This window comes from Rhyacophila brunnea, unplaced genomic scaffold (genome assembly GCF_057557595.1).
Source record: "Rhyacophila brunnea isolate RB1 unplaced genomic scaffold, BYU_Rbru_1.0 scaffold_10, whole genome shotgun sequence".
In the NCBI taxonomy this organism is placed as follows: Eukaryota; Metazoa; Arthropoda; class Insecta; order Trichoptera; family Rhyacophilidae; genus Rhyacophila; species Rhyacophila brunnea.
The window spans coordinates 44,494,774-44,508,081 of NW_028232752.1; the positions used below are offsets into that span (position 1 = coordinate 44,494,774).

At 32.4% G+C, this 13,308-nt stretch overlaps 1 pseudogene; it reads left to right on the forward strand.

The window, feature by feature from the left end:
- Positions 1 to 2,081: 2,081 nt before the first annotated feature.
- LOC147079255 (uncharacterized) lies at positions 2,082 to 11,514 on the forward strand (annotated as a pseudogene).
- Positions 11,515 to 13,308: the final 1,794 nt, after the last annotated feature.

The window sequence follows — 13,308 nt, forward strand, 5'->3', positions numbered from 1 at the left end:
CTACAGTATGACCCGGCAACTACTATGACGTAAAAAATAATTATTATTTCAAATTATTATTAATCAAACATTGTTTGCCTTTATTTTACTTTTAATCTAGGTATTTCCATGAAAATAAAGGCGATGCTATTATTTATTTTTGAATGCGCTGATAGTTAATTTAATTTTATATGTATGTTAGTAACTATTTATTTGGTGGTTATTATATACTTAGGATATTGGTACCTACCTAATATTAGCAGCCAATGGTAATTAATTTATACGTGCTATTATTTTGTGTTGTAATTCCTTACAATAGTAAATATATAATATTTATTTGGTGGTTTGTAATAAGTTTAATTGTCAATTATAGAAATATATAGATATAATAACATACAGATATATATAAATAATTTTTTTTTTTTTTGGAAAAAGTATTAATATAAATTTGTTAGCAAGTACGAGTAAGTACCATCATAAAATATTGGAGAAATGACCGTGACGTCGGTTAGTAATTGAAGTCGTAGATGCCTTATAATATATTTTCTCAGAAGTGATTTAAAAAAATTATATAAGTATGTTCAATTATTAGAATGGTACATTCTTAAATCTTGTGAATTATTCGTTCAATAAAAAAATAGTTAATTACTTAAAAACTATTTTATTACTTAATCCGAAAAAAACCGAAAAAGCGATTGCCGCATGTTATTATTACATACGAACTTGGGTAATTACGATCATTAAGTATTTAAATAGTAGAGGTAATTATTAACAATTATCGTGTAAATAAATATAACATTTGAGGCGCGTACTTTTTGACCACTCAGTAATCTGTGGGCCGTGCAGCAATACGCTACGGTCTTAAATCCCGAACGTCCATGTTTTGTCCCGAATATCCATTATTCTGAGAGCGCTCAAATTTTCCCGAATATCCACAGTGAGAACTTGTAAATAAAACGCGTTTTCTGTGCCTTTAATGATTTATACCAGTATATTATTCTTGGAATCTATTCTTAGATAATGTTGCAATCATACAGTATAGAAAGAATGATTGATACATCTACTGATATTAAAATATACGACAATGAAATTTGTTTTTCGTCTCCTGTAAAATTGACATTTGGTCTATTCGGGAAACAAATCCTATAGCGACGAGTAGTAGATCCTGGTTCAATATGATGATAATAAGGATATAAATGGGTAGGTACATCAATTTTGATAGATATAGCAATTCATGTGACCAAGAGGATTATTGGAATAACCTTCACCCAGCAGTGGAATCCTAATAAGCATAGTGACACATATTAATTCTTATATTTATAGTGATCACATGAATGCAAATAATGAATAATATGACGTAGGTACTTCGTAGTGTAACTTTGGGATGAAATGATCATAATTGACTTTTTATTTGTCTATAAAGCATGCATTTTTCTTTGGAATAACCTTCACCCTGCAGTAGAATCCTAATAAGCATAGTGACACATATTAATTATTTTTCTATATAGTAACCACATGAATGCAAATAGTGGATAATAATATGACGTAGGTAGGTACTTCATAATGCGATTATGGGATGAAATAATCATAATTGACTTTTTTATTTTTCTATAAGGAATGCATTTTTCTTATATTGTGTAATAAAACATTTAATTCAAAATTGTATAATTATTACTCTTAATAAAATAATAAAACCGTTGTGTATTAATTACCTATAGTAAACGTCATTTTTAATTTACCTACCTACGTTGTCTTTAAATATGACAGCTAAAATAAGAAAAAATCGTCTATGGTTCAAAATCAAATGCATGCATACCGAAAACCGAAAATGATGATCCGTCAAATACTTTTTTAGGATAATTTGATTAATCAAGGTAGTTTATGTGTAGTTTTAAGGGCTCCACACACCAAAGCGAATATTCGCAGCGAATTATTCGCCAATCAAGCTCGTATTGGCTTACGGAACAGAGCACGCTTGCGCGACCGCCTTGCGTCTTGAGTGCGAATTTGCAGCGAATATTCGCTGCGATTTTCGGGAACTCTGTCGACAGCGAATTTATTCGCGGCGGACAGATTTCGCCAAGGGAATTAGTAAAATCAAAATGGTCGAGTTGGTCCGGAAATATCCAATCCTTTATGATCTCTCTGACAGTGACTACAAAACATAAAAAAGAAAGATAAGATATGGGATGAAATTGTTGAAAATGGTATGAAGGTCGTCATAATAATATTATGTAGGTATCTTTGTCTAACCAAAGTATGTAAAGTTTTTTGACAGGATGAATACGCTATTATAAATAATTAACTTTAATCTAAGGTCCCGATATTTAAAAAATACATATTATTAATTTGCGTCATGCACAGCCAGAACAGAAACTTTATAACTTTGATTGTTAGTGCACTGACAGTTCTAACTTATTGCGATCGTTTGACGTTTTGGTTTCGACTTTCGAGCAGTCATATCAATAATGTTATAATTAGGTATCAGTTACAATACTTCAATCATATTCGGTATCGGTCACGTAAATACCCATTTTATATTCGTCGATAATATTTTTTTAGGTTAGGTAGGTAGTCTTTAAGATTATTTTTTTGCATCTAACATTATGCAGCATTGCATTTCTATTGTGGCTCAAGATATAATATACATATAGGTAGATAAGTAGATACTCCATGTCGTCATGGTGGTATTTTGTAAGGTTTTAGACCAAAAACCTTACACATCCTACTTACTATTGGGCTACCTACAGTACGACGTACCTAAGTTGTGTTTGTTTTTTGATCTCAAAAGACCTCAATCACAAAAACGATATGTACCTACATACCTACTATATATTTCCTTCATTATGTATAGGTATATTGAGCTAATAAATTGGTTTTGCCCAGTTCCGACCGCGAACCAAGATAATATCTACATGTTCCATGTACCTACCTAACATAACCAATGTTTTCGGTTTAACATTAATTTGTATACCTTCACACATTTTAAACTTAATTGAGATGTTCTTAAACTTCTGTTCATGTAATATTATGTAGGTAGGTATATCTTGGTCTGCATTAGGCAATAAGATTAATAATTTTATGAGCATGTAAATATAAAGGTCAGCTACCTCCTCTAAGTACATATCGTCGTTGCGCCTGCAAAATCCGACAAACATTTTTTTGCGTTTTTACATTTTTACGCTATGTGATAGAATGAGACGCGACGGACGGGCCTGTAAAACCCGTTTTCTAATATCAACGCTAGTTTAGAAAAATGCAAAATAAGCTATGTATTTTCACTTAAAAATGGCTTGCAAAATACGCTATGAATATTCCGGTCACATATCGCATTTTAAAGTAAAAAAAGTTACTATTTATTGCGCCTGTCAATGACACATGACGGAGTTTGCACTGACCTTTGCTTCAGAATGCGCCTTTTACTACCAGCGCTAGTGCACATAGCGGATTATTTACGTTTGTCGACAAATAATATTTAAGCAATAAAAAAGTGTAAAATCACATTACATTACACATATTTTGTGTTTACTTAAAGAAGAGTGTTAATTTTAAAAGCCCTGTAAGTAGGTAGGTTATACAACTTTACTGTTTATTATAATCTAGTGTAATTTTCTTGATGTGCTATAATAAATTTGTTTAATTATTTATCCATCCTACTCTGGATATTTTTATTTCCCCTTCACTCGATAATTATTACTTATTTATAAGTAAAATTTTGGCTGGGAAGATAAAGGTTTGTTCGATACAGACTATTGGCTTGGTTAAAGATGTTTTACGCATATAATTAATATCATTTAATTATGTAATTATCATTTTTTAGCCGGGGCAAAATCCGCTATGTCTAAAATACCCGTTAATTTAAATCCGCTATGTGCTGCCTCAACCACAAAACGGATTTAAAGACCCAAATAAAACAAGCTATGTGCCTTTTACCCACAAAAAAAAATTATTACGACTAAAGTGTTAAATATTGTATTCTAAAATATCATTTATACTGAATCCGAAGTAATTATCTAATTTTCAGTTTATTTGCTTTGTAAAAAACGTGAGGCATTGTTGAGTAAATCAGTTTTTTCCTTCTCCTGAAAAGTTGTGTTTTATTACAGAGGTAGCGGATTTTGCAAGCGCGACGACGATATATTACCATCATGGATACCTACCTGAATAATGTTGGAGATATACTAATGCTTTGTGATGAATTTTATTTTAGCAAAGATCTTCAACCTTTCAACGTACAAAGCACCAGAAGAAATTAAATTAATTAAACATCAGTCGGGGTCATTCCACTGTTAGATGAAAGCCTCTTCTAGCTCCTTCCACTATTTTCGGTCTCTAGTTCTTCGCTGCTACATACTTTTATTGTACTTCACGTGAACAAAGAGATCAACTAAGTGAAGTGTCAATCAACAAAAGTGGCGTTTGTGCACAATGTTAGTTGATATATAAGTGTGATAATATAATATACAAGGATGAATAAGGCGTGGGCGAGGGCCAAGGTCCATTTTATGATTCCTCTATTGATGTACCTATTTTTATTAAGAAAAATGTTTGCCGTAGAATGGGGTGAATATTGAATAGACCCTTTTTCAAATTTCTATTTTTCTGCTACACATTATTCGGACAAACATGAATGACTTAAAACCTGTTTCTATGGACATAATCATACTCTAAAATATTTTTCAACTACCATTTATTATCAAACAGCCAATTTTGTGTGATGCTCTTTCTACCCAGCGTTGGGGTGATTATAGAGATGGCGGGTGGATAGAATCGAATAATGGTAATTTCTTAATGGTAAAAATGTAATTAAGTACCTACTGTACATTACAAATTTATGTAGGTACATTTAAGTATGTAAATCAAAAATATAAATGTAAATGTGATACAACACAGTATCATGTAAGTATTTAAAAAAACATATACTTACATAAACATCTATTTATCCAAGAATTATTTGATACTTGAATCTGTATTTTATATACCATATTCGATGGATGTATGTGGTGTAGATATTTTGTAAAATATTTGGTACATATTTATTATTTAACTAAGCGTATTTAATTTGCTACATGACCTGTAGCTCTTTTATAATCACAAATTATTAGTTGAATGTTCCGAAAATGAGTTTATGTGCCGAAACAGCTGTCAAGGTAAATGACTCAGTTAAAGTAGTTTTAAGTAGTAAGTAGTAGTAGTAAAGTTTAAAATAATTAAATAAACATTTTTCAACTACCCTTAAGGTATTAAGAAACAGCCAATTTTGTGTGATTTCTCTTCCTAAGCGCTGGGGTGAATATAGACATGGCGAATGAATAGAATCAAAACAACTTTTGATACACCCCTGTTACAGGCGGGCTTCTCCCGGTGTAAAATAATCATTTAGTAGCTACAAGTCGAAACGTAACCCTGACCTCTAGAAACGGCTTCGTCAAACATCTAATCTGATTCCTTGCTCAACCACGTAAGTATTTTTTTATTCATAAGTAAAGGCCTTCGTCCGGTGTGTGAAAATCATATACTGGGCGGAGGTGTAATTAAGATAAATTTAATTTGATTTAAAAAGTATAAATGATGATGGATGAAAGAGATAATTTTAAGACTAAATATAAGTATTCAAATATAATAAATTTTGCCGCGCATTGTGCGTGAAATCCTCGCGCGCCGGCGCCAGGGTCAGGCTCGTGATTCGCCGAATCAAAGATAATGCGATCAGATTTGGCCAATCACTAGTCCCTTTTACTAGTTGGCGTGGGTCTGAGGAATTTAAAAAGAGAAAAAAAGTTAGTAAGCGTCCCTTTTCCAATAGGAAAGGACCTGCGACTATAATCGTAAAAACCTAGATATAAATTTGTGAAACTAAAAATCATAAGAAAATATAAGACCACGTCACGAACACGAAAGACCGAGTTTTATTTCCACTCTAACCGTTTATATCTTTTTTTTCTTGTGAATCCGGGGTTCGATGGACACCTGAGCTAGCCGCAGGAACCCCGGGTATCTCACTTTCTTAGTGGTAAAAATGTAATTACTGTAAAATTATAATTATAAATTTACGTACATTTTAGTATAGAATTTAATAAATCAATCTATACATTTTACAAGTGCAAAAACATAACAAAAACAAAAGTAGGTATATATATAAAAAGTTAGGTACCCACAAAATAAACTTTATCATATTAGGAATAATTGTGTATTGTATGTTGGATAATAATTAGTGAAGTTGTGTTAAACGATGCGATTTAGCCACCATATTTCAACATCACCCATACAGATTACTGCACCAAACCTTTCTCGGATGTCAGTACCTTCGGCACAAACGGTTCAAGTCCTGCTCAGTGTCATATTTTAGTATTAATTATAGTAAAGATATTTTCTAGTAGGTCGATATATATCTGAGGTATTTTCAAATAGTGTACATTAGTGAATTCATTTTGTTTTTAATTTTTATAACAGTAATTCTAGTAATTAACAGGAGTATCCAAAATACTACGGTTATTAGTTTATTTCGGAATAAATAATTGGTTATGACCATAAATAACACAACAGGTAGGTAAAAAAAACAAAATATCTATTTACATAATATTGAAATATATTTGCCATAGATAGAAATGTACATGTTATACCATGTTATATATATATATATCATGTAAGTATATAAAAATAAATATACATAGACAAATTATAAAATATGATATAATTATAAGGTAGGAATAATTGTTAAATCACAATGTGATGGGGATGCTTTTGAAAATTCTTCTGGCAGACAAAGACTAATAATTCTTCCTAGGTATATAAAATTTATTCTGCTGTAATTTTTTTTCATATTTGTCCATTTTATTACAATATCTTATAATATAAATCTTATTATATAAATATTTTCTTGTATTCTGTGCAAAAATAATTAATAAAACTTTCTTAACCTACACAAGTATTTTTTATTGAATGATCCTGCAAAAATATTGAATAGTTAGTTATGTATATTGAATAGTTAGTTAGTTATAGTTATGTGACATATTTTGTTTTGGTGTAAGCCATAACGAAATATACATAAATTATATTACATCAATTATATCAGACACAATTTTAGACACTATTAATTATTGTTAAATTAATTGTTTTACTGCTAGGTACCTAGTATGAATCTATTTTAATATTGATTCCAAATTATTGTCAGTTTTAAATAGACATTATGTGCACAAACTATTAATCATATTGAGTACCTATGGAAATATGATATATTATGTTGAATTTATTAGATATAGGTATGCCATATGAGAATGATATTCAATATGTAGTGACAGTAAGTTTTATTAAAGGCACTGCAATGCAGCATAACAGCACAGGATTAATCTCAATTTAACTTAAGATTTAAGGAGCTTTTTGGCTATACCTGTAATTATTTTAGTATTCATTCATTAAAATAGTTTACAAACTTTTCTCGAGTAGAAAATGCTAATCTCGCTGCACGTCTTGGATCGTTGTTTAAATTAGTAAAAGCTCTAAGCTCAGGCTCCGGTGGCTCTAAAAATTCAAAAAACCGATCATTGCAATTTTTTGTTTGCACAAAATTATGTAAAACACATGTCGTTTTCAAATAAGAATTGTGGTGGATACTTTTGTTTCTATTGGTCTATAAAATATTCGCCATTTCTGAGCCAATATGCCAAAGGCATTTTCAACTACTCTTCTTGCACCGCAGAGTTTTAAATTGTAATTTTCTTTCAAAGGATCTGTCCTCGATTGCCTATATGGGAAGGGTCTCATTATATATGTTTTCAGACCGAAAGTTTCATCTCCGATTAAGGCCTATGGGTTCATTCGTAAGAATCAAATTTGACGTAAGCGCCTCAACAATTAGCCATAAGCTTCAGCGCATATCAAAGTAAAAAAACCTCATATTATTGATATGCTGAATTTGTGAAGTGACACCTTTTCTTGAACCTATCATATTGTAGGTTCAAATTCAGTCCAAATATTTTTCAAAAAAAAATCTAATACTTATGTATGTTTCTGAGGTGTTTCAAATTGGTATATTATTTATATATATCGGTGTGTATGAATACAAAAGTTATTCATTTTTTCATGAGCTAACATTACAAATTATAAGTTTAAAACATTCACAAGATGGCATAAAAGATGTCTGTTATTATTGCGTTTTTATTGAATTATAAAAACATGACTCATAAAAGAAAGCAATTCAATGAATATTTGTCGAGGCACAATTTTTTTTAAATTTAGTACGCAACAATCAAGATTTAAGAAACCATTATTATAATAACGTGTATTTGACGGCAGTACGTTTTGGTAGCCGCGGAGGATTTCGGAACATTAGTGTATAGAAAATTAATAATTGGTTCTTTAATTAGTGTACAGGCTTAACGGTATGTAATGTATTAGAATAACTATTATAAATTATTATTTTTTAAATTTTTTTTCTTCTCTATTGATAGCATCTAATATAATTATTATATTGAGGGTTTCTTATATCCATCAACCGTGTTAGTCTAGGATCAACGAGTTCAGGCAATATACAATTCATATAAATCTTGTCAGTTGTGATGTAAAGAGTAATATTGTTTTTATTATTCAATGAACTAGGTTCTTACCTCATTATATTTTTTACTTGTGTTAAATAATTACTAATAAATGCCTAAGGTGATTCCATTCAATTCAACTCGGCATTAAATATATTAAATTCTAATGGATTTAAGTTTTGTACTATTTCATTTGAGTCGTTTTATGCGATCCTGGTTTCGCCTTTCGACATCGTCAGGCACTAATTCACGAAAGCAGCTAATTCTCACTTAACAATAAATTAATACAATAAAGTAAGGTAAAAACTTTATCACCTACCTATTAAGTCACAAAGATCACTATGAAAAATTTAACAAACAATTAATTATGAATAGTTGAATTGTGGCAGTATGAAAAAAAAGATTTTACCACAAACCATCTGAAAAATACATATATCATAAAACATATACGTGATTTTGTGCCCCAAAAGACTTTTTTTATTATTATTTTAACGATTAATAAAATTGTGACACATGTTTCAGTGGCCATTACGATGACAGCATTCGAAAACGTATTTTACTTTAAATTTTCGGTACTGTTCGGTTAAAGCGGATACAGCGGAAAACGCATTTTGATAATGCCAATAAACATACTCCTGGATACGTACGTCCCTTTGAAAATAACAAAACATGGCCACCCAGGTACATAAAAACTGTATTAAGTACATGCAAAGTTTTTCAAATCGCTTAAAGCCTAACCAAGTAGGTACATATTTGTCAAAACAATTAAAGTCCACCTATATTTTATCTAAACTGCTCAAGACCAAAATATTTTTTTTTTATAAATGGGTCACCGAACGAATACCTTCAGTACTTCCTTGTAGCCATCGTGGTTGTTAGATTCAATTATCTTACAATATCTCACATGCTGCAACCATTTCAATTACAAGATAATAAATAATATAATAAATATAATAAAACTACATTTTTTTCAGTTTGACATTCAGTGGTACTATATGATGTTTGATATTTTAGTCAACACAAATTATAGCACCTGGCATGCGTCCTGTGTTCGGAATAGAACGATACAAATAATTGCGACTTGCCAATTTGATTGTTACTGCAAAGAGAGTAGAGGTCATTTTTCCATGAGTCAAATAATATTGCTTCGGACTAAATTTTGGGAAAAAAAAAGACGTCCTTACCCGTTGAAATTCCAGATCGTACTAACCATGTACTAACGTTAGAAATAAGAAATTAGAAAAACTGTATGGATTAATCGATCAAATGGTCTCTTTTTGTTAATTTTGCAAAATAATTATATTTCTAAATTGTCTGAAAACAGGAAAAATACATGAAAATGTACGACGTGTTTTGGTAATATAGCGTCACTAATTGTACCGAATTTATGGGGTTTTATTTATTTTTTTATTATAAATTATTATTTATAGTATTACGGAAATGTTATATTATAATAAAAAAATATTTTTATTGTGCAGTATATATTATTTTGTGAGAAAAAATCATTCAAAATTGGCTGATGTATACTCAAACTAAAATGGCTTTAAAATCTTTATTTTTCTGAAATTAAAAAAAGTACGTGGGTTAATCAATGAAATGTATTGTTTTACCCATTTCTCTCATATAATATATACCTGCAAAACTATTATTAAGTTCAACATTCATTGTGGCGTGACAGTCGTTTTGACCAATTTCGAAAACAGGACTTACTATTTGTCATTTATTTTAAAAAGTAAAGCGATTCGAAAAATTTTAATGACACAGAACGTTTTAGTTGAATACTATTTATTAGATTTTAAATAAATAAAGAGTTTATTGTGTATCAATTCGTTTTAAACATGCTTATCATTTCCGCGATTCCGAGAAGACAGGAAAAAACGGGTCCAATGGCCTTAAGACGTGCTCGCAAGGTTGATTCTGTCCAGGGAGATTTTTAGGTCCCGGAACATTCATTTTATTTGCTTCAAATCGTCTTCCCATGATGGAAGTCTCAAAAATTCCTCCATCGCTGTTCTTGCCAAAACCACCAATGCCGACGCATATGAATTTATAATCTGGTCCAACGATAGCCATAAGCACGATTGAAAATTTATTTAAATAGCACCAGTAGTTGGAGCCAGTTTTGCCTGGACACTTGATGGTGACGTGCTTACCGTCTACACTGCCGATACAGTTAGGAAATTGCCATAAATTCTTAAACCCTTCAGCAGATTGTTTCCAAGTTTCTGTTGTAGGTTGGGGTAAATATTCACTTTCTAATTTTCTGCATATAGCTTCACAAACTTGTGTCACGATTGCACTCACTGTTGAAAATCCAACTCGAAAACTATGGCCAATTGTGTAGAAAGTATCACCGGTCGCAAGAAATCTGTAAAATAATTATTTTTGTTTAGGTGAACAAGCCAAAAAAAGATGGAAGAATTTACGGGACACATATACAAAGGATCTCCGGTCCAGAAAAACAAAAACCGGCCAAGAAGACATATATAAGAAGAAATGGATGTGGGCCGACCAAATGTCGTCGTTCTGACCATTTCTGACGTTCGCCAAAACGTCATCCAACATATGCGAAGAACCTGACGACATACAAAGTTTTGATTGGATGGCCACATATCACGAAGATACGGAGATTGAAAAAATTGTTTTATCACAAGCAGGAACATCGATAACGTCATCAATCAGCGATCACCAGGCAACAGCCACAACACCGAAGATGTCAGCCGGTAAACATAAAAAGGATAATTCAAATCTGGAAAAAATGATACATTATCTCCAAGGGAAAAAAAGTAATAAAATAGACTCAGTGGATATGATTATGTTGGCTCATGCTGCAACAATAAAAACATTTTCCCCTAAGTTGCAGCTGAGTACAAAAAAAATAAAATAGGGCTCTTAATGATAGAACAAGAACATCTTCACCTTGAAGAACAGGAGGAGCAAGCTGAGACTGACAATTTTTCGCTTGATCCTGTGATAGCATTCAATATTTCGTCAAAATATTCGAAGGTCATACGAAAATAAATGTAGAAACGCTTTTCATCTTTGCGTAGTTGAGGCATCAAAGTGTGGTATTCTCCATACCTTCTTCTCTGTAAATTGATGTCATGAATCCATTTTCTTTTTTTCCTGAGAAGAAAAATAGTAGGTAAATTAGTCGAAAATGGTTTATGAATTGGATGAAAATAAATAAAACACGTAATGGTGTGAATAGTCAAACCTGACATTATCATCCTCTTCCAAGCATAGTAATAAAAACGCTTCTTCGTCGTCCGTTGTTGAGTACATTTTGTTTGTTTGTCAAGACTTGTCACTTTGACATAAGTATTTAGTCTATGGCTGCATCCAATGCTGCCATCATGTTTTCAGATAATTAAAATACACTTTATGCGAAGTGGGTAAAAGTTGTAGCAATTCTGAAAGCGCTATAGTATACGTGTATTTTTTATATTTAATTCATAAAAATTATAGAATAATTGGCGTAAAATATTAATAATATTTACAATTTTAAATCTGGCGCGTAAATAAAATTATTTAGTCTATGACTGCGTCGCTGACGCTTTGGTGTGGGGCCAAACACGAAATTCGCATCAAATCCAAGCGGTAGCGACGGCGATAGTGAGGGCGTTGCGAATTCGCTGCGAATATTCGCTTTGGTATGGGGAGGCTTTTCTTTGATCATGATGATAATCGTTGAACACCAATGTAGCCTTATTATTATTATTATTATTATTAAACTGGCGCTAGGGGCCGTTCAGGTCCATGGCCGACTGCACAACGTTTTTCCAGGCATCTCTGTCCAGCGCTCTCTCTTCCCAGTTGACTATCCCCAGCCTTTCCGCATCCCTTTGAATGTTGTCCGCCCATCTCCGTCGAGGGCGGCCAAGAGGTCGAGTGCCAGCTGGTGTGCCTTTGTAAATCCTATAGAGAGTTCTAGATCGTTCAGATCGTACAACGTGGCCCGCCCATCTGAGCCTTCTTGACCTCAGAATATTAGTGATTCTAGGTTGGTATCGGTCGAAGAGCTCAGCGTTTGTGCGGATGCGCCACCGGTGGTTCTCATTGACGGGTCCAAGTATTCTCCGGAGGATTCTGTTTTCAAACACTTGGAGCGCCTTTTCTTGTTTTTCTGTTAAACCCCACGTTTCACATCCATACATGACGATTGGCTTGATGACCACGTTATACACCCGGAATTTCGTTTTGATGGACAGCATTTTGGACCTGAACAGACGACTCAGCGCGAAGTACGCTGCATTTCCACTTCTCAGTCGGTCAGAGAGCTCTAGGGACATTTCATTTTTAGAGGTAATGTTGGAGCCCAAGTACTTGAAGAGAGAGGTTCTCTCGAACGAGGAGTTTCTTATTCCAATGTTTCCAGAGGGTTCAATGCCTCTTGTCATTTTCAAATACTTGGTCTTTCCCACATTTACTCGTAGGTTCAACCTTTTCGCTGTGTCCTCCAGAGGAGTGAAAATATCTCTGACTTCTTCTTCAGATTCTCCGAGCACCACCAAATCATCTGCGTAGCCCAATATTTTATGGGACCCATTCAGGGTAACTCCACCTTCTGCTTTCAGAGCTTCTCTAACGGCTTTCTCTCGATAAACTCATCGAAATTCGAGGGTATTCTGACAGAACGCATTATTTCAGTTTTTGGTGTTTTTCTGTTTTAAATGCCAAAATGTATACAATTTTACGCTCTACGTCCTGGTAAAACGCACAAAGGCATAGAATATAATGGTGAAAAATAGAAACATTGTTAAATCATATTGTTTTTTTTATTCTGATAGTAAAC